The sequence below is a fragment of the Phyllostomus discolor genome, chromosome 7 (genome assembly GCF_004126475.2).
Source record: "Phyllostomus discolor isolate MPI-MPIP mPhyDis1 chromosome 7, mPhyDis1.pri.v3, whole genome shotgun sequence".
NCBI lineage: Eukaryota > Metazoa > Chordata > Mammalia > Chiroptera > Phyllostomidae > Phyllostomus > Phyllostomus discolor.
The window spans coordinates 72,770,857-72,798,817 of NC_040909.2; the positions used below are offsets into that span (position 1 = coordinate 72,770,857).

The following is a 27,961-nucleotide window of genomic DNA, read 5'->3' on the forward strand; positions in this document are numbered from 1 at the left end:
CTTCCCTCTGCTCAGGGGAGAAAATCCTGACCAATCTATGGAGTAGAGAAGCAAGCAACCAACATACTTCAGGATATGTGAAAATAAGGGACCAAGGATTGTGGCAGAACTAAAAAACTGGACCCTAAGAAGAGTGCTGCAACAGGAGTAGGTGGAAGCGGTGAATACCAGGATACCCCCTGGAAGAGGAAACCCAACAATAAAGGAACAGTTAACAGATAACAACAGAAGAAGGTGAAGGAGGGAGTGGTAACCACACAAATCTCAATCCAGGACCTATCTGGAAATACAACTAAATAGTAGAGATAGTACCCAATCCAAACAACTGAACAAGAGCAAAAGAGAATCCTTAAAACCTTTTATACACAGAAGAACCAGCTTCAACATAGCCTGCTCCACCAGCACAACAAAATACAAGAGGTGGTAGACAGAGTGACCCTCATTTAACCAGCTGCTGGGAAGGAACCAAAAGAAACACTCAAGAACAATCAAAACCCAAAGGCAAACACAAAGCCAACTTAAATGACAGCCCAAGACCAATGAGCTTGGGATATCAAGGAAACTGCACCACTGAAACTCACTGCTATTCTACTACAGAAGTTCACACCACAAACCCAGGGAGGCAGAACAGATCAATTTAAGAAGCTGAGGCTAACAAGAAGAGTCTCACAAACAATGGGAAGACAAAGAAACAATCCCCAAATGAAAGGAAAAGAGGAAGCCTCAGAAAGAATGCTAAATGAAATAGAGGCAATTCAACTACCAGATATTGAGTTCAAAGCAATGATTGTCAGGAAGCTCAATGAACTCACAATGAGCTACCAGAAACTACAGGGAAGCTACAATGAACTCACTGAAAACTACATCAGCATGAAAAAGGAAATAGAAACTCTCAACAAGGGCCAAGAGGAAGTGAAGAATACAATTTCTGAACTGAAGAACACAGTAGAAGGAATGAAAAGCAGGATCGATGAAGCAGAAGATCAGATCAGCGAGCTAGAGGACAAAGTAGAAGAAAACACCCAGAAAGAGCAAGAAAAGGAAAAGAGGCTCAGAAAGAATGAAGAGGGATTAAGAGAAATGCAAGACAATATGAAACATAATAATATCCATATAATAGGGATACCAGAAGGAGAAGAAGAAGAGCAAGGGATCGAAAACCTAGTTAAAAAAGTAATGAAGGAGAACTTCCCTAATTTGATGAGAGAAAAAGTCACACAAATCCAGGAAACACAGAGAGTCTCAGTCAAGAAGAACCCAAAGAGGCCCACCTCAAAACACACAATAGTTAAAATGGCAAAATTTCAAGACAAAGTGAGAATATTAAAGGCAGCAAAGGAAAAACAGGAAGTAACATACAAGGGAGCCCCAATAAGGCTAACAGCTGACTTCCCAGTGGAAACACCCCAAGCCAGAAGAGAATGGCAATAAATATTCCAAGTAATGAGAACCAGAGGTCTGCAACCAAGGCTACTTTACCCGGCAAGGTTCTCAATCAAGATAGAAGGCCAAATAAGAAGCTTCTCAGACAAAAGAAGTCTAAAAGAATACACCTCCACCAAACCAGCTCTGCAAGAGATGCTAAAGGAACTGCTTTAAGGAAAGAAAGAAAAAGAGAGAGAGAGAGAGGAACACACGTACATAAAAGGCAATGAATAAGTAGCTATCAATGACAACCTTAAACATAAATGGATTAAATGCTCCAATCAAAAGACATAGAATAGCTGATTGGATAAGAAAACATGACCCACACATATGCTGCCTATAAGAGACCCACCTCAGGATAAAAGACCTGCACAGGCTGAAAGTGAAGGGCTGGAAACAAATTTTCCAAGCAAATGGACAGGAAAAAAAAAAAAGCCGGGGTAGCAATACTCATATCTGACAAAATAGACTTCCAAAAAAGGGCCATAAAGAGAGACCCAGAAGGTCATTTCATAATACTCAAGGGAAGAATCCACCAAGAAGACATAAATATTGTAAATATATATGCACCCAACATAGGAGCACCCAAATACATAAAGAAAATCTTAGAGGACTTCAAGAAACATATTGACAGCACCACAATTATTGTGGGGGTTTTTAACACCCCACTATGAAAAATGGACAGATCTTCCAAACAAAATATCAACAAAGATATTGTGGCATTGAACAATACCCTTGATGAAATGGACTTAATTGATATATACAGAGCCCTCCATCCCAAAAAACCAAATACACATTCTTTTCAAAGGCACATAGAATATTTTCAAAGATAGACCACATGATAGGACACAAAACAAGCCTCAACAATTTCAAAAAAATTGAAATCATACCAAGCATTTTCTCAGATCACAAGGGACTGAAGCTAGAAAACAACATCAAGGAAAAAAACCCAAAACACTCAAAATCATGGAGATTAAATAGCATGCTATTAAACAATGAATGGGTCAAGAATGATATTAGGGAAGATATCAAAAGGTTCCTGGAAACAAATGAAAATGAACTCACAACAACCCAACACTTACGGGACACAGCCAAGGCAGTCCTGAGAGGGAAGTTCATAGTGATACAGGCCCACCTAAAAAAGTTAGAAACATTTCAAACAAACAACCTAACCCTACATCTACAAGAACTCGAGGAACAACAACAAAGATAGCCCAGAGCAAGCAGAAGGAAGGAAATAACTAAGATCAGAGCAGAATTAATGACATAGAGACTAAAAACACAATTCTAAGGATCAATGAATCCAAGAGCAGGTTCTTTGAAAAGATAAACAAAATCAACAAGCCTTTAAGCAGGTTCATCAAGAAAAAAAGAGAAGACCCAAATAAACACAATCAGAAATGAAAGAAGAGAGGTTACAACAGATACCACAGAAATACAAAGCATTGTAAGAAATTACTATGAAGACCTGTAGGCCAAGAAATTTGAAAACCTAAGTGAAATGGACAAATTTCTAGAAAAATATAATCTTCCAAAACTCAACGAAAAAGAAGCAGAAAGCCTGAACAAACCAATAACAGCAAAAGAAATGGAAGCAGTAATCAAAAAACTCCCAACACACAAAAGCCCTGGACCAGATGGTTTCACAGGACAATTCTACAAAGCATTTAAGGAAAAGCTAACCCCTATCCTTCACAGACTATTCCAAAAAATCCAAAAAGATGGGAGACTCCCAAACTCTTTGTATGAGGCCAACATCATCCTAATTCCAAAACCAGATAAAGACATAACAAAGAAAGAAAACTTCAGGCCAATATCGCTGATGAACATAGATGCTAAAATCCTCTACAAAATATTGGCAAACCACATCCATCAGTACATTAAAAAGATCATACTTCATGACCAAGTGGGATTCATTCCAGGGATGCAAGGATGGTACAATATTCGCAAATCAGTAAATGTATACATCACATAAACAAAAGCAAAGACAAAAACCACATGATCATATCAATAGATGCAGAAAAAGCATTTGATAATTACAGCACCCATTTATGATAAAAACACTCAGCAAAGTCAGAATAGATGGAGCATTCCTCAACATAATAAAGGCCATATATGAGAGACCTACAGCCAACATCATACTCAATGGGCAAAAATTAAAATTTTTTCCACTAAGATCAGAAACAAGACAAGGCTGTCCACTTTCACCACTTTTATCCAATATAGTACTGGAAGTTTTAGCCACAGACAAGAAAAAGAAATAAAAGGCATCCAAATCAGAAAGGAGGAAACAAAACTGTCACTGTTTGCAGATGACATGATAGTATACATAGAAAATCCTATAGACTCCACCACAAAACTGCTCAAACTAATAAATGAATTTGGCAAAACGGTGGGATACAAAGTCAATATCCAGAAATCAAAGGCATTTCTGTACACCAACAATGAAACAGCAGAAGCAGAAATCAAGAAAAAAATCTCATTTAAAATAGCAAAAAGAAAAATAAAATACCTAGGAATAAACCTAACCAAAGAGGTAAAAGACCTGTATTCAGAAAACTACATAACACTGAGGAAAGAAATCAAGGAAGACATAAACAAATGGAAACATATACCATGTTCATGGTTTGGAAGAATTAATATCATCAAAATGTCCATACTACCCAAAGCAATTTACACATTCAATGCAATACCTATTAAAGTACCAATGGCTTATTTCACAGACATAGAACAAACACTTCAAAAATTTATATGGAACCATAAACAACCCCGAATAGCCACTGCAATTTTGAGAAAGAAGAGTAAGATAGGAGGGATCACAATACCTTACACTAAACTATACTACAAGGCCACTGTAATCAAAACAGCCTAGTACTGGCATAAAAACAGGCACATGGACCAATGGAACAGAACAGAGAGCCCAGAAATAAACCCAAGTCTCTACGGTCAATTAATATATGACAAAGGAAGCAGCAACATAAAATGGAATGAAAATAGCCTCTTCAACAAATGGTGTTGGGAGAACTGGACAGCTACATGCAAAAAAATGAAACTTGAGCACCAACTTTCACCTTATAAAAAAATGAATTCAAGGTGGATAAAAGACTTAAATATAAACCGTGACACCATTAAAGTCCTAGAAGAGAATTTAGGTAGGAAAATCTCAGATATTTCATGCAGAAACTTTTTTACTGACATGTCTCCTAGAGCAAGGGACATAAAGGAAAGAATAAACAAATGGGACCTCATCAAAATAAAAAGCTTCTGCACAGCTAAAGAAAACAGTATCAAAATTAAAAGAGAACCAACTGTATGGGAAAACATATTTGCCAATGATACCTCAGACAGGGGTTTAATCTACAAAATATGTAAAGAACTTACACGACTCCACTCTAAGAAGACAAGGAATCCAATTAAAAAATGGGCAAAGGACTTGAACAGAAACTTCTCCAAGGAGGACATAGAAGAGATCCAAAGACACATGAAATGATGTTCAATATCGCTAGCTATCAGAGAGATGCAAATTAAAACCACAATGAGATACCACTTCAAACTAGTCAGAATGGCCATCATAAACAAAGCAACAAACAACAAGTGTTGGAGAGGTTGTGGAGAAAAGGGGACCCTAGTGCACTGTTGGTGGGACTACAGACTGGTACAACCACTATGGAAGGCAGTATGGAACTTCCTCAGAAAACTAAAAATGGATCTGCCTTTTGACCCAGCAATTCCACTGCTGGGACTACATCCTAAGAGCACTAAAACACCAATACAAAAGAACCTTTGCACCTCGATGTTCATAGCAGTTCAATTTACAATAGCTAGGTCCTGGAAGCAACCTAGATGCCCATCAGTAAATGAATGGATCAAAAAACTACCGTACATTTACACAATGAAATTCTATGCAGCAGAAAGAAAGAAGGAGCTCCTACCCTTTGCAACAGCTTGGATGGAGCTGGAAACCATTATGTGAAGCAAAATAAGCCAGGCAATGAAAGACAAATACCATATGATCTCACCTTTAACAGGAACCTAAACAACAAAAGAAACAAGCAAAATATAAGCAAAGACACTGAAGTAGAAGACAGACTGACAGTGACCAGAGGGGACAGAAAAGGGAATTTCAGGGGAGAATGGGTAGGGTTTACAGGAACAAATTTAAAGGACACATGGACAAAAACTTGGGGGAGGGTGGTAATTGGAGGGAAGTGGGGAGGGTTGGGTGGGTGGGCTGGAATGGGAGTAAAAGGAAGAAAACTTTATTTGAACAATGATTAAAATTAAAAAAAAAATTTAAAAAAACAAAGGAACAGAAAACCCTCCTACATTTCTGTTAACGTTACTCCTCCCTGAGTAAGACACAGCTATATCTTACCCTCAAATGATTGTAGGATTAGATTTTTAACATCTTATTAAAAATTCCTGATGGCTATAGTTAATGGATTAAAAGTATAACATCATATATAAATTTTATAGATTATATATGTATTTAATAGATTTTTGCAAATTATTTTTATCAGCAGGCACCATGGTTATTTTGCTGTCTCAGACATCTCTTCAGTCTCTTTACTTGAAAGATATATATATGGAGAATATATAGTTTCTAGATTATAGGTCATATTTTCCTATTTCTTTGAATATTTAGTAATTTTTTATGGTATGCTGATGTTCAGGGGGTATTAAATTATTTCATCTTCTTTTAAGTGATATTGACTTTTATGCTAACACGCAATTAATTTATTAGTGGGTTCTCTTGATCCTACCAGGTTGGCCTATTTCAGTTTTGTCTGTAGTTCTTTTGTCCTTACTCCTAAAGAACTACTAAAGAACATTCCAAAGCATATTCTTTACTCAGAAGGCATGGCCTTACCAGGTCTGAGTTGAATGCCTGCAGTGCTAACAACTTCTCTTCACCCTGATTGGGTAGGAATCCATCATCTCCCAGCCTCAAGTGACCTGAGGACCCCTGTGGAGCTCTCAGTCTGCATCAGCTCTTCTGTGCAGGGCCTATTAGAATGTTCTCTGCACTAATGTTGTCTAGCCTTCAGCCCAGGACCATGGGGTACACCCACCCAGACTTTTGCCATCCCTTCTTGCTAGCACCTTCCCCTACAAATTCTAGTTGCTTCACCTGAACTCCAACATCTGCCTACATAAGTTAGAGAGATCAAAGCTCTCTGCCTGGATTCTGCCTGCCTCTGCCACTATCTGGAGTGTGTTCCTGGGCTGAAAGCCAGGCTAACTGAGGCTCATATTGAGTATTTCCCTTTCTCTAGGATTACCATCTTCTGTTTCCTGTTGTCCAATGCTAGGAAACATCTACTTCATATATTGAATACAGTTTTATAGTTGTCTACAATGAGATGCTAGGGCTGCTATGACTTACTCTGTCAAGGTTGAAAGCTGAAGTCTGAATTTTGGAAAAAGTAGCAAAGTTTTCAGAATAGGATCACTCTGGTTTAATTCCACTCTTTAGCATATATGTTTTTTACAGTGCTTTATATAGTTTTATTGTCTTCTGTTTACATAAAATGATAGCCTTTTAAAGCCTGAATGAATTATGAAAATTTTTCATATCTTACTTTTAGTGATAAGAAAACTGAGACCCTAAAGGGTAGAGATTTGTCAAGGTGAAAAACTAGGGGACTAGCAGAACTAGTTTTATTTGCTCTTCTTCATTTTTTAATATTGTACTTCCTGTGGAAGGCAGAATTGCTAGCTCTCTACCCTTTCACTTTTTGTCTTTGACCCCCATTGGGAGACAATAATGAAAAGCCAGCTGCTGAAAAAGATTAAGGAATATGGCTTGCAGAGTCTCAGCCCACCCTGGAATCACAGAGCAGTATCGCAGTTCCTCAAAAAATTAAACCGAGAATTACCATATGGTCTAGCAACTCTACTTCTAAGTTCAAAAAGGACTGAAAGCAGGGATTTGAAAAAATACTTGAACATCCAAGGTCACAGCAGCATTATTCATAGTAGCCAAAAGGTGGAAACAACCCAAGTGTCCATTGATAGGTCAATGGATAAACAAAATGTGGTATCTGTATACAGTGGAATAGTATTCAATCTTAAAAAAGGAAGGAAATTCTGACAGATACTACAGCGTGGATGAACATTAGGGACTTTACATTAAATAAAATAGGCTAGACACAAAAGGAAAGATACTGAATAATTCCATGGCTGTGAAATACTCAGGAGACACAAATTTATAGAGACTGAAAGTAGAATAGTCATTTCCAGGAGTCAGGGAGGGGGGAGGAGGATTTTGTATTTAGAGAATATAGTGTTTCAGTCTGGGATGATGAAAAAGTTTTGAAGATGTCTTGTGGTGAGAGTTGCACACTTAAAAATGGCTAAGACTGTAAATTTTATACATTGTATAAAATATTATATAAAATACAATTTTACCACAATTAAAAGAAAAAAAACTACAGAGAAGACTATTGAGGGATAGGGCTTGGAGTTAGGAGACATGGATGAATAACAAGAGTAACTGCTAATACCTATCATTCTTATGTAAGACTGATGAAGCTTAGAATGTAATCACTTTATGCCCTTTGCATTTGAGATATTGTATTAAACTACAAAGAATTAGAGATATCAGGGCACATCCTTACGTGTCAGGTAGTGTTCCCAAGTCACGAAGAAGGAGGTACAAAGTCCTTCATATATCACTGTATGTGAATACATGCCAGACCCTAGACACATTCTACAGAAATGGGCCTGCTTTCTAGGAGTTTTTTTCTGAAAAATGTATTTTTTAAACTTTCAATATAGTTGACACACAATATTAACTTAGTTTCAGATGATATCAGCACAGTGATTAGACATTTATGTAGCTTATGGAGTGATCACCCTAATAAGTCTAGTAAACAACTGACACCACACCTGGTGACAATAAATATTGCCATAGTTATTGCAATATTATTAAACCATATTACCAATGATGTACTTTAGATCCCTGTGACTTTTTTTATCACTGGAAATTTCAAAACCATAATTTCCTCACACTTTTCACCCATTCCCCCAGCCCCTTCCCATCTGGCAACTGTCAGTTTGTTCTCTGTATCTATAAGTTTGTTTATTTTGTTTTTTAGATTCCATATATAACTTAAATCATATGACATTTGCCTTTATCTGTCTGACTTATTTCACTTAGTATAATACCCTCTAAGTCCATCCATGTTGTTTCAAATGGAAAGGTTCACTCTTTTTAATGACTGAGTAATATTTCATTATATATATACCACCTCTTCCTTAACCATTTTTCTATCAGTGGGCACTTAGGTTGCTTCAATATCTTGGTTATTGTAAATAATGCTGCAATGAACATAGAGATGCATGTTTTTTTCAAATCAGTGTTTGGGCTTCTTTAGATAAATACCCAGAATTGGAATTGCTGGATCCTTCTTTGTCTCTTGCTGTAGCCTATTTTGTTTGATATAAGTATTCTTGCCCTAGCTTTTTTTCCATTTCCATTTGCATGAAATATCTTTTCCCATCTCTTTACTCTCAGTCTGTGTGTCTTTTGATCTGAAATGGGTCTTTTATAAGCAGCACATTTAGGGGTTTGGTTTCCTTATCCATTTAGCCACCCTATCTCTTTTGATTAGAACATTTAATCCACTTATATTATTGTAAACTTCATTTATAACTGTTCTTTTTTAATGTTTTTTTTATCTCTGTTCTTAGTTTCCTATCTCTTCATTAAAATTTTCACTGAGTTCATCTACTCTTCCCCTAAGTTCACTGAGCATCCTTATAAGCAGTGTTTTAAACTTTGTGTCTGGTAGGCTGATTGTCTCCATTTTGTTTAGTTCTTTGTCTGGAGTTTTGTTCTGTCCTTTCATTTAAGAACATGTTTCTTTGTCTTATAAGTTTGACTTACTCCCTGTGTTTGTTTCTATATATTAGATAGATCTGCTATGGTCCTGATCTTGGCAGGGTGATTTTATGAAGTAGGTGTCCTGCAGGGCCTAGTAACTCAGTCTCTGTGTTCACCTGAGACAGGTGTTTCAGATGTGTAACTGTGTGGGTTGTGTGCCCTCCTGTTGTATTTGAGCCTTGGTTGCTGTTGGCACATTAGTGAAAGTGACTGACTATCAAGTTGATTATGAGGAACAGCCATGACTATAGTAGAGGTGCTGTTGTACAGGGCCTGACCCCATAGAGCAGGATATGCCTACTGAGTCCACCCTTTGGATGTGTCATTTGTGGAGGTGGTTGGGTAGTGCTCTGGAGTGATTAGAAGCTGGCCACTAAATTTGTTGGTCTTAAAGTCTCTTGGGAGGGGCTTAGGCCAAGGTCAGTTACTGGCTATGCTCAGCCCAGGGCACTTTGTAGTGGTCTGTAGATGGTTGACCCTTGTGCTGGACTTGGAGGTGACTGGGAGAGGCTAAGTTTCAAACAGGCTAGCTGCCACTAATGCTAGCTGGGGATGATTAGCAAGAGGTATGGAGCATGCTGAAATCAGATACCACTTGTTTTGGGTTTGTGAACCTTCGATAAATTTTAGGAAAGTCTGCATCATAAGCCAAGACAGGCTGTTGGTATGCAAAAGTCACTGGAAGAGGTTAGTTCTTTGGGCGGGCCTGCAACTTGGGAAGGTTAGGGTCTCAAGGAATCACCAGGGCAGGCAAACAGTGTTAGCTATGTTGATGGAGACACAGACTTAGCACCTACCTGCACCTGCAGGCTGCAGGGCTCAACAAAGGAACAATGGCATCTACCAGCACTTTTTTTAATGAAAAAACTTGCTGATTCTATTATGATTCTCAATGCCAAACAAGTCTTTAAATCAATTAAATTTATTTAATTAAGCATAAAGTTTCCTTCACATTTGTCTACAATCATAATAAATATAGTTCTTGGCTGACACAGCCTTTGGAGTTTAAAACATTCCCAGCTGCAAGGTTACATATAGGAAACTCCCATTATTGTTTATGTGATTGTGGATTCACTAATCAAATTAAAATAATTATACTATATAGAATAAAATAAAACAGAAACAATTTACTCATAAGATTCATAGTTAAATCATCTTTATTTATAAAATACTATGCTGAGAATGTGATTCCATTAAGCTCCAATTTGAGCATAAGTATAATCACTTAAGTAACAGCCATCACTTAACCTGAAAATTAGAGAAGTAAAAATTACATTTGAAGACAGACCAAACATACTGTCAGGTGTCTTGTGGTTTTGGATGTTCATTTAGTAGTAGGCTAATTCTAGGTGGAATCAACCCTGTTGGGAACACATCTACTTTCAGGGTGTGGGAGTGAGGGGAAATCTGGCCTTTGGGGGAAGATAATGAGGAAAAGCACTCAGTGAATAAACATTTCTTACTCAAATGGAGGAGGTGGTGGACCATTAAAGTCTCTTGAAGGAAAATAATCACAAGAAGCTCTACACATGCTTCCTGGAGGTGGAGGAAAAGAAAGACCTCTTCTCATATGTGTGTCCCTTGCATCCCTTGGAAACAATGAAATTCTAATTGGAGGAACAAAGCCAGCCCTGATCACATCACTTTTGGTGGGGAGAGATGCAGCAAACACATTTAAATTTCCAAGATTGTCTTTGCTAACATTTCTATTGGATTCCATTTCCAAAGACATTGGCCCAGTTGCATTATCCAGTGATGGCATAGTAAAAGTTCTGAGTTCTTCTGGTCCAGACAGTCTATCAGTATTAGAATAAAATCTGTCTTCCCTTTGTGGAGGAAGAGCTGGATTAGAATAGGTTTGGCCTGATAGAGGAATTATCATTTTATGATCCTATTCCTATGGAGGTGATAGGGACTGAGGGTCAAAGCTGCCCAGTGAAGATCAGATAACTTATCATAGATTGATTCTCCTCTTTCATTAGTAAACCAATGGTCCAGAGGATTTCCTGAGCCTCTTGAAACTCTTTCTCATCTCCCTGGAAGAAAAAGGTAAGAGTCTGAGGGGACCCTCCAACAAAGTTGTACAGGAGAGAAAAGTTCTTGTTTCATATAGTTGACCCAATGGTGAGAGACAATATGGGGAATGTTCTTTATCAAATGCCACATTTGGAATGTCAACTGCATAAGAATCTGTCTAAAAGTTCAAATTTAATCTCTGTTTCAGTTAATTTTTATCTGACGTAATAATTTTCTTTCTTTAAATCTTTGAGGTTTCTTTTAGCAGTCTGAGCTGCCAACCTATTAGAATGTGCTTTTTTTTTTAAATGGGAAATAATCTGCCTTTGATAAGAATGAATGGTTCTTTCTAATTCTTCTTCAGACTTTTTCTTTCACTTTCTATAGGTCTCTAGTTCTTCAGCTACATGGCTGATCTATCTATTCATCTGCTTTAAAAAGTTTTTCCTTTCTCTAACTAGTAATGTTCTTCCACTGTTGATTTCCTGTGAAGAGTAATTTTATTTTCTTGATACAGTATAGTCATTAAGTTTGTGGTGAAGCTTTTGACTCTCATTTTCAAGATGTTCATTTTCTGACTGCAAAGATGCTTGTTCAGTCTGGAGATTTTTAATACACTCTATAAGCAATTCCTTTGTTTTATCAACTTCAGTTAATAAGTGTAAATTTAGTTTCTTTCTTCTTCTAGGAGAAAGAAGCCTTTAACTTAGCAGCATGATTGAGTTTCTTTTGGTTGATTATCTAAGAGTGCACCATTTTCTGAATCACTCTTCATTTCCATTTCCAAGTTATCATCAGTTAATTCTTCTCTGAGCACAGTAGCCCAATCTTAGATCTTTAAAAAGCATTCACTCAGAGACTTCATCTGATATTCTTTTTCATGTAGAACTTGTTTTGCATATATATTGGAGTCTTCAAATATTATTTTCTGTTTATTGACTTCACTCATTTGTTCTTTCAATTCTTCACCATCTTGTAAAAACTGTTTCTGGCTTTCCTGGAGTTGGGAATTTTCACTCAAAACATCTTTTATAGTTATCTTAAGTCACTTTATTCATTAAAAATATTTTGAAGGTTGTTTTGGCTTCAGCTGCTTGTGATTTGAGTGATTTTGATTCATCTGCTAAGGTCTGTATCCTTTTTGAAATATCTGCCATCAATTCCTGTTTAGAATGTTTAGGTTTCTCTTCTTTTAACTCTTTTTCTAGAAAAAAGTATTTCATCCTCAAATTCAGATTTGGAACTTTTTGGTTTTTCACTGATTGCCTCCCAGCTTTGAGTTTCTGTTGACTCTGTCTCAAAGCTATAATCCTTTAATGACTCTAAACCTGCATACTCTTTTTGTGAGAAGCTAAATTTTTCAAGTAGTTTACATTTACTTGCTGTGGGAGTTTTCTGGAAGGAATTTGGCTAATAGGCCTCAAGTGTCTACACTTCCCATGTGGGGTCCTAGGCTTCTACCTTACACTTAACATCCAGATGATCTGAAAAGTCCCTGCCAACACTTCTATCTGGGAGAATGGTGCCCTTCCGAGTGCTTACCCTAAAGACAGGCAATTAAGTTCCTCCTCCTATGTCCCTTGCTCTTATTCAGCTGCTGTCTTAGTGTTGGAGCTCAGAGTAAGTGAGTTTTTCAATGAGTAAATCTGTGCATCGGCCCTTCAGAAAGAATACCTGGAACTCCAGAAGCCCTCCATTTACTCAGCCAGTGTCCCTACATAGATGAGTTTTGGGCTGAGGGACCTGGTATGGGGCTGGTCATCTTGCTGCTCAGGGGGAGACTTCTCAAGCTGAGATACCACTTTCATTTCTTAACTGACACATCTTGAGTGTGGGGCTTGTCTAATGCATACCTTCACCCTTGCTATCAGTCTTGATGTGGATTTTTCTGTATATCCTTAATTATAGGACTTCTGTTCAGCTAGACTTCAGGTGGTTCTCAATGATAGATGTTCTGTCATTTAGTTGTAGTTTTGATGTGGTCATGGGAAAAGGTGAGCACAGTGTTTCTATCAGCCATCTTGACCAGAAGTCCTTTAGGAGCTATTCAATGCCAAATCCCATTTAAATAACAAGCTAAGAGTTATGAAAATACATTTATCCTTTTGCTTAACAAATGTTTATTGAATGCTTCTATGCTCAGGAGCTCTTCCAGGGTAGCAGTGAACCAGAGAACTAAACAATAAGGACTCCCTGTCTTCTGAGTGGTTCCATTCTACCTTGTGAGGATGAGGAGAGTAAACTATCTAGTGCAGCAGATGCATCCAGTGCTGTGTGGGATATGCATGCTGGAAAGGCTATAGAAAGTATTCATTACTGGTGAAGCAGTTTTAAAGAAAGCAGATGGGATGACCTCACTAAGGGTTATTTTAGCAAATAATCAAGGAAGTAAAGAGATATCTGAGTACAAAGTTCCCAATGCCCCTCATGCATTTGAGGAATAGCAGGGAGGCCAGTGAGACTAGAGCCATGGGGTGGGTTTAGAAATGGTCCCAAGGGGAAGCTTCTGGAGTCAATGAAAGGATTTTGGCTTTTACCTGAGCCAGATGAGAGCCACCAAGGAGCAGCTGGAGACTGCTGTGCAGAAAATAGACAGGTAGCAAGGATGGAGACAAAAAGCTGTTAAAGCCAGGAGGTGCTAGACTAGTGCAATCAGGGAGATGGGAAAAGTGGCCAGATATTGGGTCTATTCTGAAGGTAGAAGAATCAGGATTTCTTCCTTGCATCAGAGGTGGGGTTGAGAAAGAGAAATTAGAGCTGGCTATAAGATTCTTAGCCTGTTAACTAGAAGAATTGAGTTGCTGTTCCAGAGAAAGTTAATACTAAGGAGGGTTTGGTTTGGGGTATGTGACATTAGTAAGGATACTAAACATTTCAGTGAGTGTAGGTGGGCAATTAAAGACAGAAGAATGAGTTCAGAGGTTTGCACTCAGATGGTGTTTAAAGCCTAGGATAGGCTGGGGTGGTGGAGGGAGTGAGGGTAGCTGCAGAAAAGATGAGGCCTAAGGTCTGAAGCCCCTTTGCCTACTCTACAGATATAGAAAGAGTAGAGTAAGGACCCAGTCTGGGCAGCCTAACTATAGGGTCCTGGGCACATTGCTGAACCTCTCTGAACCTCTGAATCTGTGTCTATAAGATAAGAATAGCTGAACCCACCTCCTCAGGTTGTTATAACTAATGAGGTAATTCATGCACGGACATTGCTTACCTTAGCACTCACTTCTTAACTCCCCTCTCCTAGCCTGAGTGATACAGTAGGAACCACAGACCATTCCAAACCATTTGATTGAAAACTTCTATAAGAAGCTTGGTAAAATTACAAGGGGAATATTCTCCACCTGGCTTAGCTATTTCCTTTCCGAGTCTTGCATTTTGCTGCTCTTGAGAGCATGAGTCATCTTTCATAGACCCTTTTTCTTAGCTTATTGCCTATATCCTCATTTCTTCCAGCTTTTCAAAACCTAGCTCAGTTTCTGTTCCAGTTTTGCAAACACTATTGTCATCTATGTGCCAAGATAAACTTGCTAGAGGGTTAATGTGTTAATGGTGCTAGTGGGTATTCGGTTAACCTTCTCAATCATCGGCAGTCAGTAGCTACAGGAGACCCTTCACACACTCTCCCAAAGTAGTTGCTGCCTAAAAACCTCCTGTTATCCATCAGAGGGTGGGGGAAGGTGAGGAACCAGGAAGCTGAGATTTCTGAGAGGATCTGGAGAAAGCAAAATCATCATGTGTTGTGAAGTGCTTTTCACACATAACTGACAAATCATGCTGTTCTTGAAATTAAGATGTTGGAATTGAACAAACACAAATGTAGAATAAATATATGATTTTTCCATCCTGATTAACATCCCAATGGCCGTAACAATAGATCCACATAGTGAGAATTGCTGTGGTATTCTTGGTCTTGTCTTGTTGCAGTTAGAAATATTGTAAGACTTAGTCAATCAGTGCAAGAAAAATAACTTGAAGGTGAAGTGCTTTCTGATAGTGGTTGTAGCATTATTCCAAAATATACAGATTTAATGAAAAGAGGAAAAATTTAGTGTAGATAACACCAAAATTGAAAAACAAAGCCTGTTTCTAGGGAAGTAGCAATATTTTCATCTTTAATAGAAGAAGAATGTAACAGTGAACATTGAGAATTCCAATTCTTGAGCTCAAGAGCCAGGAATTAAATAAATTCTCTTATTTTTGTAAATTTAAAAAATTAATTCTGAAGTCTGTCACTGGCAAAGCTATGCATTCTGAAGAAATAGATTTTGCAGCTCAGAATCTTGAAATTTCTAAATTACTTTTCTATAAAAGTGTACTTTGTTTTTCATTATTAGGTGGGGAGGGCTGGGGGGTGGGCTGGGATGGGAGTAAAAGGCAGAAAACTGTACTTGAACAATGATTAAAATATAAAAAAAAACTCCTCATGTCTGCCATAATTTCAGAAAGCATAGATAAGCAAAAATAAAAACAAAAAGATCAATGACCTCACCTGATGACCTCACCCTTTCAGTAAGCAGGTTGACAATTTCAGTTATCCTGTTAGTATTTGTACTTTAAGATTTTTTCCTGAGAACATTTTCCTCTACCAAATGAAATAATGCTATAAATTTTATGTGGGAACATGCTTTTTTCATTGCACAACATGCATCTTGAGAATGTTTCCAGATCAGCAGTGCATTGCCAGTGCAATGCAGTACTAGGGGCTGCATTCTAAGCCAAGTACAGTGTTTCTGGGCTGGTTTGTTAACATTAACAAGATTGACAGAGTCCCTGCCATGATGAAGCTGATAGTTTAGTGAGAAATAGGAAACTGTAATACACCACACAGTGATGTAGAAGAACAGGTATATGATAAAAACATAGATTTGTGGAAGGACGTATTTAAGCTGAGACTTGAAAGATAAGTCAGAATTAACCAGACCAAGAGCAGAGGGGTAAAGCTGACTTGAAGGCTCTGTGAGGAAAAAAGCACTGGGGGTTCAGGAAATCAAGTGGAGGACAGTATGAGCATGGCCAGTGAGTTGGGGAGAAGTGTAACCATACTGCTGAGACCACGTCAAACATGAGATGAGCACTATAATATCTAACTGGGTGTTCAGAGTGTACCCTAAGCACTCTGAGAAGCTGTGAAAGGTTTTGAGCAGAAGAATGACAATCAGATTTGAGTTTTGGGAAGATTACTAGAGCTAGAACTTAAGTGTGGAGAGAGGCTTGGCAGGGCCCCAGAATGTGACAATGATACCAAGGAAGAAGCCTATACAAAGTTTGAAAGTAGAAATAGAGAGAAACATGGCTGATTCAAGAAACACTTAAGAAGTAGATAAGAAACAACTTTCATTTTGTTTGTAATTGGCATGAAGATAGGCCCACACATCCCCCTAACACAGGACTTGTCCCACTGCAGAGAGGGCTGTTAGTCACTCTTAACCACTTCCCAAGGTCCCTCTCCTTTGGGCAGCTCATATCCAGTGACTTACTGAGGTAGAGCCACAGAAATCAACTGAACCTGGAAACAATGTTCACAATCCTACACACAAAGGGATGTGTAGCTTTCACATCCCTTGAGGGCTCCTTGAGGCCATTATTGGGCCTATATCACCACAGCTCAGGTTCTGTCTGTGCCTAGTCCTGCCCCCACTTTCTTCTCCTCACAGAAGTCTACCCCAAGAGCATGGGAAGGAACTATGTGTGGCTTCTGGGTTTCTGGTGGCATTATTCATTGTCATTGAGAACTCAAATAGAAGAACCAGGGTTAGAGAGAGGAATGTAGGTGATGAGCTTAGCATGGGGTGGGGGGGGTCCCTGTGAAACTGGGGTGTTTATAGTTTATTCCTGTGGAGATACCAGTAGGTGAGTCAACTAGGTATTTGGTTTTGAGGTTAAGTCTGGTTTGAAGCTGCACGGTCACAGATGTATTTCTTGCTCTCTTTTGCCAGCATGTCTATGCTCCTGCTATTCTGAAAGAATTAGTTTCTTAAATATACTTAAGTCTCTTTTATCTCTGGGTCCTTATACATGCTATTGTCTGTGCCTGGGACATTCTTCTTTTCCATTTATGTTCTTCCCCTGCTTAATTTCTACTCATAGTGATGACATGACTTCTACCAGGAACTGATCCCAGATGTACCCAGACCTGGTTTAGGGGCCTGACCAACACACTCCCAGACCATTGCATATCCCAGCACTTGTCATGTGATAATTGCTGATTTTCTTCTTTGTGTTCTCCCCAAAGTTTATAAACTTCATGAGAGAAAGGATTTGTCTGAGTTGTTGAAAGCTTTAACCCCAGCACCTCCCATGGTCATGACACCAAAGAAGTTATCAGTAAGTAATTGTTTCATGAGCCACTACTAATTGAAAGACAGACTTGGAAAGAAGCAGAGGAGTGCTGAGATTTAATGTAAAGTTAGAAACAGAAAGTACAAAGAGAGGTGTGGCCAAGAGGTAAGGGTAATTTTTTTAACTTTTATTTACTCATTTATTTTTATCACCAATTATTTCCCCATACCCTTTTCCACCTCCACCCAATGCCCTTGCCCCTACAATCACCACACTGTTTTCTGTATCCATGAGCTCTTCCTTTTTTTCCTTTTTGCTCAGTCCCAGCCTTCACCCCCAGAGCTTTCTATCTATGACTCTGTCTTATTTATTAACAGAATTTATTAAACTAATATTGTTGGACATTTAGGTCCTCCCAACCTTTTTTTAACAATTCGTTCTTACAATGTTATCACAAATGCTCTTCTACACAAAGATTTTGTGCACATTTTAAATTATGTCCTTAGAATAAATTGATGAAAGTGGAATTGCTGTGTTAAAATTTTCATTTTATTTGATTTTTGATATCTAGTAGTGAAAATTTATCTATCAGAAACATTATGTCATTTTTGTGCTTATTTCTCAGCCCAGAATTATTTAACAATTTACTATAAAGCTTTTGTTCATTTATTTATTAATTTTTATATTATGATAAAGCATGTATGATGTAAAATGTATAAGCCAGGGGCATTATGTACATTCATAATGTTATGCAACCATTACCACTGTCCACTTCCAGACTGTTTTTCATCATCCCAATCAGAAAGCCTGTACCCTTTAAGCAGTAGCCCCATTCCCTCCTCAATTATTTCAGAAAATTATTTGCATGGCTTTAAAAGGAGTTTTTTGTTTTATTGTCATTTCTTCCAGCAATAGAATGTTAATTAACTCTAAAAGTTTTAATACTACATTAGGCCAATTACTGGGAACCTGGGTGAATAGTTATATCATAACAAGAAATGGAGCTTTGAGAAAATAATATTCAGGCCCACAATGCCATAAAATAGATAACCCTTAGGGTTTTGTAGACTCAGAAGAGCATCCTTTTGTAATATTCAAGAACTCCTCAATCAATCTAGTAATATGAAATAAACAAAGACCAACATATTTAGGATTTTAGAAGCTTATCTTAAACTAGAAATAAGACACAGAGGAGTTCTCTTTGTTTTTTTGCAGGTGTAATGTATAATCCTAAATATCGATGAGGTGTAGTTTACCTAAGTGGTAGCAAGTTTAAGAAAACTGAAAAGAAAACTTAGTCTTTGCTTTGAAATGATTTCCCAGAGATGAAAGATTATATTACTATTTTAAAAAATTTACATAGCACCTCCTGGGGAGCTCGTGAAAAGTCAGAATGACCCAAGAATGAGACAGCATGGGATTGAGAGGAGCGAATATTTGGACTTGATATGGATCCTGAGATTAAGTAAGGTATGTCTGGAGACTCACTTCAAACAATGGCAGTTTGTAGCTCTGCTAATTATTGGCTCTCTCCTATCTTCTGTTAGGATTACTAAGCAAAAAGGTATTGTATTGAACCTCTGGGCATAACAGGAGGGAAAATTTATGGAGGATTAACCTTCTTTCATCTTTTTACCTTTAAATAGGGGAACAAGCCTAACAAACTGAATGAAAGGGAGGTACTTTCTTAAAGTCTTTGAAGTTTTTCTTTGCAAACAGAGTTGAATTGATTTGAGCCCTTTCCCTTCAAAGTAAAAGCCCTACGAGCAAATTTCCTTTATACAATCTTTGCTCTTTGTGAATTAACAGAGATAATACAGTAAAAAAGAGGATCTGATAAGAAGTAGGAGTAAGCCAACCCCTTTAGAATATTAATAAATGCTGATGAGCTCATAAAGTGACAGAACAATTTTTTTAATGATTAAAAAGTTTTCCTTCTGCATTCTGGAAGTATTAAAACCTTAGGATGGTAATAAGGGTAACTTGGAAAAATTGAAATAATAATGTGACCTTAAAATCTCTGCCTCTCAGAGCTATTTAAATTCAGCCAAATGTTGTCTGTTGGTGGGGCTCTCTATGTTTTAGTCTCTGAAAAAAAATAAACAACAAAATCATGAGTAATATGTTTCAAAATAGCCAAAATTTATGTCTTATATAAGTCACCAGTTTTGATGGTCACCCTACCTTCAGGATACTATCCTCATGGAGTGTACCCTGCAGTGGCTTTATAGCAATCTTGGTTCCACCGTGGGCTCTGCCAATTACCAGCTTTCATTCTGCACAGTCTTTCTGGGACTCAGTTCCATCATTTATGCCATGGCAATATGAATGGGAGCTAATTCAGGAAGCTACTTCTCTTGTGGTGGCAGGGGATTATAGAAGACATATACTTTATGTGCTTTTGAGATACTTTTCATGCATTTTCTTTTATAAAAAGGAAAAAGTGAATATTTGGATTAAATGAGGTCATGAGTGTAGGCAGTTCAGCTCACATTTGTAGGATAACATTGGAAGTGCCCTTACCTTGGAAGTTTCTGGCCTGGGTCCATTGTCAGCATAGAGACAGGACCTGCCTGGCCTCACCTTCTCTCATGGGTAAAATGAGGTTTATCCAGCCCAGATCTTTTTACTCTGATGTGTGAATCTTGAAAAGCAAGCAGATGCTTTACTTGGACCAGGGCTCTGGAGAACAGGAAAGGTTTGGGAACTTTTTCTGTTTGTTGGGAATCACAAACGTAATCTGACATATGTGAGACAGTCATCATCTCCTACACCACTGTCTGCAGCCACAGTCTCCTCATGCTCCAGTGGGTAGTAGACATCCTATGCATGTGTTCTCTCATGCAGGTTGGGTAAACCAAGGCAGCAACCACTCTTGCTCAACTCAGCCTCATCACCTCTAGGCCCTTCACTGGGTAAGGCTTTCCTGCTCCAGGTTTTCTTCTTATCTTTATTGTCCCTCCTCTCCCTCTATGTATACATATGCATGTAAAATTTTAATTTGAAGCCCTTTGGTTCTAACACTGAGGAGATGTTCTAGGAATTTAATTCTTGCGTTCCTTATAGTTGTTTTAACACAGGTCCAAGAACCCATCAACAATGTTAAGTAAGGACTTACTGTATTCACAGACTCTGTATTTGCAGATTTCCTCAAGATGAGTATTTGCTGCACTTTCCCAGTCATTTGTGGACATGCATAGAGCAAGCGAAATTTGAGCTGCTTGACTAGCCTGTTTTCAGCTGAGGGGTAACAAGGCAATGTTCTGCCTTCTGTTTCAGCCCCCAAATTGTAAGTAAACAAGTGACCTTTTCTTGCTTGATTTAGTGCCACATTTTTGTTGGTGATTTCAGTTTAAAATGGCTCCTAAGCATAGGGCTGAAGTGCTGCCTAATGTTCTCAAGCATGAGAAGGCTGTGATGTGCCTTAAGTAGAAAATAATATGTGTTAGAGGAGTTTTGTTCAGGCATGAGTTACTGTGCTGTTGTCCATGAGTTCAACTTAATGAGTCAACAATATAGTATATTAAATAAGGAGCATTTAAACAGAAACACTCATAAAATAAGATTGTATATTGATCAGTTAATGAAAATGTTGTGACCAAAGACTCACTACTGTATGTCCCCAAGGAGTAATTACAGTATCCACTGAATCAGTGTTCATAGTGATTTTTAGAACACAACTACTGTGAATAATGAGAATTGATGTGCATGCATGCATGTGTGTACATAAGATACACATGACACTATCTTCAAGGAAAGTAAATCTAATTGAGAAGGTAAAATATGAAAATAAAGGGAATACAAATAGAAGCATTTGAGTGACAATTTAAAGACTAACGATAATTGACAGCTGAATGGACAAAGTTCTTCGTATCCAACTAAAGCTTTTCTTGCCAATAAAATGGAGCAATGATACCCACTGCTTGGCTAGTTTCTGCTTATTTTTCAGTACAAACAAAGCTGTATTCAAAATAAGGATAAATGTATCCATGTTAATTTTACCTGGGACTCTTCCTTGAAGAGTAATTCCCCTAATTTTTCTCACATAGTTCTTTGAGCTCTTCCTGCCATCAGGCAGTGCATTTAAAACTGCTGCTTAAAGTCCTTTGCACTGGATGTTCCCTGAAAGTGAGAGAGCATTCTGTTTGTAATCTACATCTAATCTGTATTTCTACCAAGTTTCAATTTTTGTTTTTCCTTTTTAGCAATGGACCAAAATGTTCACATGAATTATTTAAAACCAAAGTTTGTAATTATCAGATGAAAAAGTTAATTTAGAATAGCCATTCTCAGAGGTGAGATTTGCATCAGTTGGAATTTTTCTATTGTGTAACATGATATCAAATGCTTGAAGTTTAACTTCAGAAATTTTAGCAGAATTTAAGCCAGGGGTCAGTTTCCCCCAATTTCTTTCTTGGTTTTTCACACCTGAGACTTGTGAAAGAGAGAAGCCATAGCTGAGGAATGATGATGCACTGAATCCATTAATTCACAGTGTCTTAATGTGACCAGTGATCCACAGGTTTTGTACATGGGGGGAAACTCTAAATCAGCAATTTTCAACATTTTTCTACTCATGGCATACATAAACTAATTACTAAAATTCTGTGGCACACCAAAAATATATTTTGCTGATCTGACAAATAAATAGATATCATTTTGATTCATTTACATTCATGGTTATTGTTATGTTGGCTGTTGTTACCTTTTTATTTATTTAACAATCTAAAGGAAAAGAGGTCAATGCCTCTGACTAAATAGTCAGGTATTGAATGTTTTAAAAATTCTAGCAGCACATAGGTTGAAAATTGCTGCTCTAAATTATTTATTCTTTTCCCTTTCTATTCCTTCCTCTTTCTTTCTTACTCTATGTCTTGTACTCATGTTAATTCTCCAGAAGCACATCTTGGTTCCCTTGGCGGGTTGTATCTCCTTTCTGCTCTGCTCTCAGTGGATTGATTAGTCCAGTATCTTCACAATGGGACAATGAACCCCACGTTTCCTTTAGGTTTTTTCTGTGATCCCAGTTTCTCTACTCAGACTCCTCTGTTCTTTTGAATAAATTTTCAAAGTCATTTTTCTAGGTGAGAGTCCATTTCCGTCTAAGATCACCTGGTCTTAGCTTTTACTACAGCATTTGTCCTACCAGACACACAGGTAGTATAAAGAGAATCTAGAACAGCTTATCTAAGTTTGGTTATTGTTAAGCGCCCTTGGCCTCAGTTGGCAAGACTGAGCAGAGGAAGTCCATCAGCCACAGTCAAGAGCAACCTACACAATTTTCTTTGTGGTTAGCTACCATTATGTGAGTTCAGTGTTATAGCAGTATACTGATCCAATTATTCCAAAAATTGCCAAAATCTATAAAAATATTTTATAGGACAAACAAAGAGGGATCCTCAAAGATATAAGGATTGAAGGCACTAACTCCAGCTATCAAACTTCACAAGTAAAGTTATTTACAACTATTATACTAGAATTAGGGCCATAACTCAGGCCTATGAACTTCTAGTTCCAATTTTACTTAATCAATGATGAGCAAATGTATATTTGGGTTTTACTATTAAATTTAATCCTCTTTTTCATTAGTCACTATGGTAAATTAGTATAATTATTTCTGTGATCAGTTTCAGTTTCCTTCCAAATAGATATTTTTTAAAGTTTTATTAAGGTATAATTAATGGACTTACTATAAACTGTACATACTTAAAGTGTACAACTTGATATATTTTGAGGTATGTGTGCATTCGTGAAATCACCACACAGCAATAACATGAAAGTATCCAACACATGTTTCCTTGAACCCTTTTGTAATACCTGCCTCCCATCCCTTTTTGATCCCTTCTTGTCCCCCTCCCCCAATTTGGCAACACTGATTTGTCTTGTGTCACTGTAGATTAGTTTGCATTTTCTAGAATTCTGTCTAAATGGAATCATACAGTAGGTACTTGTTTTAGTTTCTCTTTTTTACTCAGCATAATTTTTTTGAGATTCATACATGCTGTTGCTTGAATCAACAGTTTATTCCACTTGATTGCTGAGTAGTATTCCATGGTGTGGATATAACACAATTTGTCCCTTTATCTGTTGATGGACATAGCTTCTCAACTTGGTACTATTGACATATTAGGCTGGATAATTCTTTGTTGTGGGCTATCCTGTGCAGAGTGAATAGTACCCCACCCAAGTTGTGACAACCAAAAATGTCTCTAGACATTCCCAAATATCTTCTGGGGGCAAAATCACCTCTAATTGAGAACCACTGGGCAGCAAATTATACGGCAATGAGCATTCGAGTGTAAGTCTTTGTATAAAACATATGCTTCCATTTCCCTTGGATAAATATAGGAGTGGAAAGGTTAGGTCATATGGATGTATGCTTAACTTTTCTAAAAAAATGCCAGTTTCAAAAGTGGTTGAAAGTTCCCACTAGCAGCATTTTAGAATTCAAGTTTTTTTATGTCCCTGCCAATACTTAATATAGTCAGATGTTCTATAGTAGTGAAATGGTATCTCATTGTGGTTTCAATTTCATTTCCCTAATGATAACAAATTCAAACACCTTCATGCATACTTACCTTCTTTGGTGGAGCCTCTCAAGGATCTACTGTCCTTCATTGCCTGATGGCCAATGTCTTGAACACTATTGTTTTATATATTTTGTCCAACTTTTAATTGTTTCCATTTGGAGGATAGATTTGGTCCCTGTTACATCATCATGGCTGGAAGCAGGATTCTCAGCACCTGTCCATAAATGTTTTTCTAGTAGTTTCTCACAATTGTATAGCCAGTGCTGTCATATCTTCTCTTATTCTTCAGTTTCAAATCCTTGGAACTTTGATTTTCTTGCCTTTGGCTTTAAAAGTTAGTTTGTTTAATAAAAAGTTTATATTGTGTGTTTTCTTTTCTTATTCTGGTTTGTTGCATTCTGCTACTGCATCTTTAAAAATTTCCATGGTATCTAGGAGTAAATGATGTTCACAAATTTTAATTTAGCAATCAGGATGCCCCAAAAGATCAAGAGGACAAATAAGAGGAATGGATAGAGGCAGTTTTCATTTCATTCCAGGTAGTTTTACTTCTGGTATCCTTAAAAGTAAATTGACATAAAATAATAAATAAAATGGGCTTTATCGAATTAAAAATATTTATTCTTCTAAAGAAAAAAAGTTAAGAAAAATGTAAGACAAACCACAGATTGGAAGAAATTCTTGCAATGCATACAATTTTATATCATTTATGCAGTTAATAATAATGTTTAAAATGTAAACAAACACTTCAAAAATGGAGATATATGGATGACCACAAAGCACATACAAAGATCCTCATCAACCCTAGTCACCAGGGAAATGAAAATTAAAATGCAATGATACTACTGCAAATCCTCTAGAATGGCTATTGTTAAGAAGACTAACAATGTCACGTGTTGGGTAAAATATAGAGGAATTGGAACTCTCATACATTGTTAGAGGGATGCAAAGTTGAATGGCCACTTTGGAAAACATAATGTGTGGTTTAATTTATATGGAATCCTAGAAATGGGGGAAAAAAAAAACAACTACTGTGCCAGATAGCAGAGCAGTCTGTGTCAGTAGTTGTATAAGTGTATTGTGAAAATTCATCAAACTTTACACTAAAGCAGAGGAAATTTTATTTTAGGTAAATAATACCTCAATAAATCTTGGGGCGGGGGTAAATGGTGATATTTATATTGGAAAGATAAATGTACAGTAACTCTTTTCTATAGTAAGTGGTAGAGCAGTGCAACTTCTGACCTGCCATCTAATCTGATTTTTAGGCTTCTTTGCATCTCATTTTTATGGGTTTTATTTTTCAGGCATGTTTTGAAGAAAATAACATAAATGTTTGAAGTACCTTAAATTTTTTTCATAAAAACTGTAATATAAATGCTACATAAATCCTTATGAACATGCTATAAATCTACACCAACTGGCAAATATGTGGTTAACAATTTAGGTTGGAAAATGAAGACAGACTACTGACTCCATATATTTTACTCCTTTTGTTTCTAACATGGGTGCTGTAGCACTGTGATTAAATTGCTTGGCTAAAGCATAGAAAACACACCTAAAGAAAGAACACTACTAAAAATATGTACTTTCTTTACTGAGAAATATTAAAATCAAAGCTTAATTTGACAGCTTAAATGGTGTTGGTCCAACAATAAATACTGTGTTTCAATAGTGACCTCTTTTGCTTTGTGTCTTTGAAACCTGAGATCCACTTTGATTTTTTGCAACAAAATGTATGTGCATGGGAACTGCCAGAATTATGCTTTAAAAACATAGGCAGTAGGACCATGAAGTGTGTACAGAAAGAGGGCCCCAAATTATAAATCTCTGTTGGCAAAGGGTTTTTTTAAAACACAATTTCTGGAAAATCCCTTGCATTTCTAATCTACAGTGTGGTACATTAAGCAGGGTTTAGAAATCTGATATCCAGTAAGGGTATATCTGTGGAAACAGAAGGCATGTGCCTGATTTTAAATGTCAAAGCAATCTCTTCCTTTTTTCTCCTGCTTTCTCTTCTTATGCTTCCTTTGGCTTCAGGACCTCTTATCTACTGATAGCAGTTTAGAATACATCTCTCTCTCTCTCTCTCTCTCTCTCTCTCTCTCTCTCTCTCTCATTCTCTCTCTCTTTCTCTCTCTCTCTCCCCCCTCCACCTTTCTCTCTCACCCTCTGTCTCTCTCTTTCCAGCAGGTGTGTCTATTTCATCAAAATATGATATTTTATTATTTATATATTCTCTTAAGTTATAATAAAAAATTTAGTAAAATCCAGGTTTTTGGACAAAGTATGATGTGCTAGGGCCTGAGAGCATGTGCTGATTATAGGGGCCCGTGACCTATGAGAGATGGATTCTTAGCAACATGGGCTTGGAAGTCAGACTGGGTTTGAATACTGGTTCTGCTGTTACTTCTATCTTTACTATGTACATGACTTTGAGCTAGTGTCAACCAAATGTTTGTTAATTTCCTTAACCTTAATTTCCTCATTTGTAAAAGGGGATTAATACATTAAATACTGTTGAGAGGGTTAAGGAACCTAAAGCCCAAATGTCCCTTAGGTTTGCCACTAACTCTCTAATATTGTCAGCTCCCATCTCGCAAATGAAAAGATCACCACCTATGTTTCTTTAGGGTTCCTAGGAACCCTGTTTCACATGTAGGTTGAGCAGTGGACTGCATCTCCACAATCAGCTCTGCCCTGCTGTCCTTGGCCACCCTGCTCAGCTGGGTTAAGACTGATCTGGGCTAGATTCTCAGAGTGGTATCTCCACATGTGGGAGTCCCTGGAGTGGTACCTGGAGTTTCTGTTCCACATGCCCCCACTTCTCTGCTGCTCTGCATAGCCTCTGAAGAGAGAAGGGTGTCTTTTGTTTGTAGCTCTGCCCTCCACACAAATTAATAAGACTATTTATTCCATGGCACTAAATTTGTCTTGGAGTGCCTGGCCTTTCTTCCTCTGTGGCAATTAGACTCTCAGAAGCTTTGTTGTTCCTATCACTATTTCCTCATCTCCAGTTCCTCCCATCCATGAGACTGACCTGTATATACATGCCTGGACCCAAAGGGTAAAGTGTCTGTGTATGCGTGTTCCCAAGGGGCTCCTGGGTCTTATAGTCAAGGAACACGTATAAAGGACCCATGGACAAAAACAACAAGGGGTGAGGAGGTGGGGGTGGGTAGGGCAGGGGACAGTAATGGGAGAAAAATGGGAACATCTATAATTGAACAACAATAAAAAAGAAGAAAAAGATCAGTAGGTGAACTAGATATGTTTATTTGTCATTCAGCAAACACTAGTCACTACACTAAGAGCTGAGGAATCATAGTAGACAAGATAGATTTGGTAAATATCCTTACAGATATTTCAGTCTAGTGGCAATAATTCCAATTAATATTCAACTTCCAAGGCAAATAAAATAATGTGCTGAAGGGAGGGTAAGCAGGGAACTATAATGTCTAAGTGGATTGGTGGATATGAATGAAGCTTTCTGCAAAAATTAGGTTAGCCTTTATCGGAGAGAAAAATCAATGCTTTTAATGAAAGGGAAAATGTTGGAGTAAGGGCAAGGGAGACAGGGCTGTCCTCCCAAACTGTGCAAAAGGGAGTATCCCCTAAACAGAGTATCTCCTAACAGGGACAGCATGGTGTGAAAAAGTAAAGAATGGATATAGTGAGCTGTGGGTCAGAGATGGAAGCCCTAACATGGGATGCAGCATGTTATGGCCCAGTCCCCATCAGAGAATGATGGCTGGAATCAGGGTTTCCAGCAGTTCCCAATGGCTTGGCCTTTTCCTGGGCAGGTACTTTCAGCCTAAGCAGACAG

The 27,961-nt window shown here is 37.7% G+C and overlaps 1 pseudogene; it reads right to left on the bottom strand.

The window, feature by feature from the left end:
• Positions 1–14: 14 nt before the first annotated feature.
• LOC114501375 lies at positions 15–24,223 on the bottom strand (annotated as a pseudogene).
• Between the last annotated feature and the right edge of the window lie 3,738 nt (positions 24,224–27,961).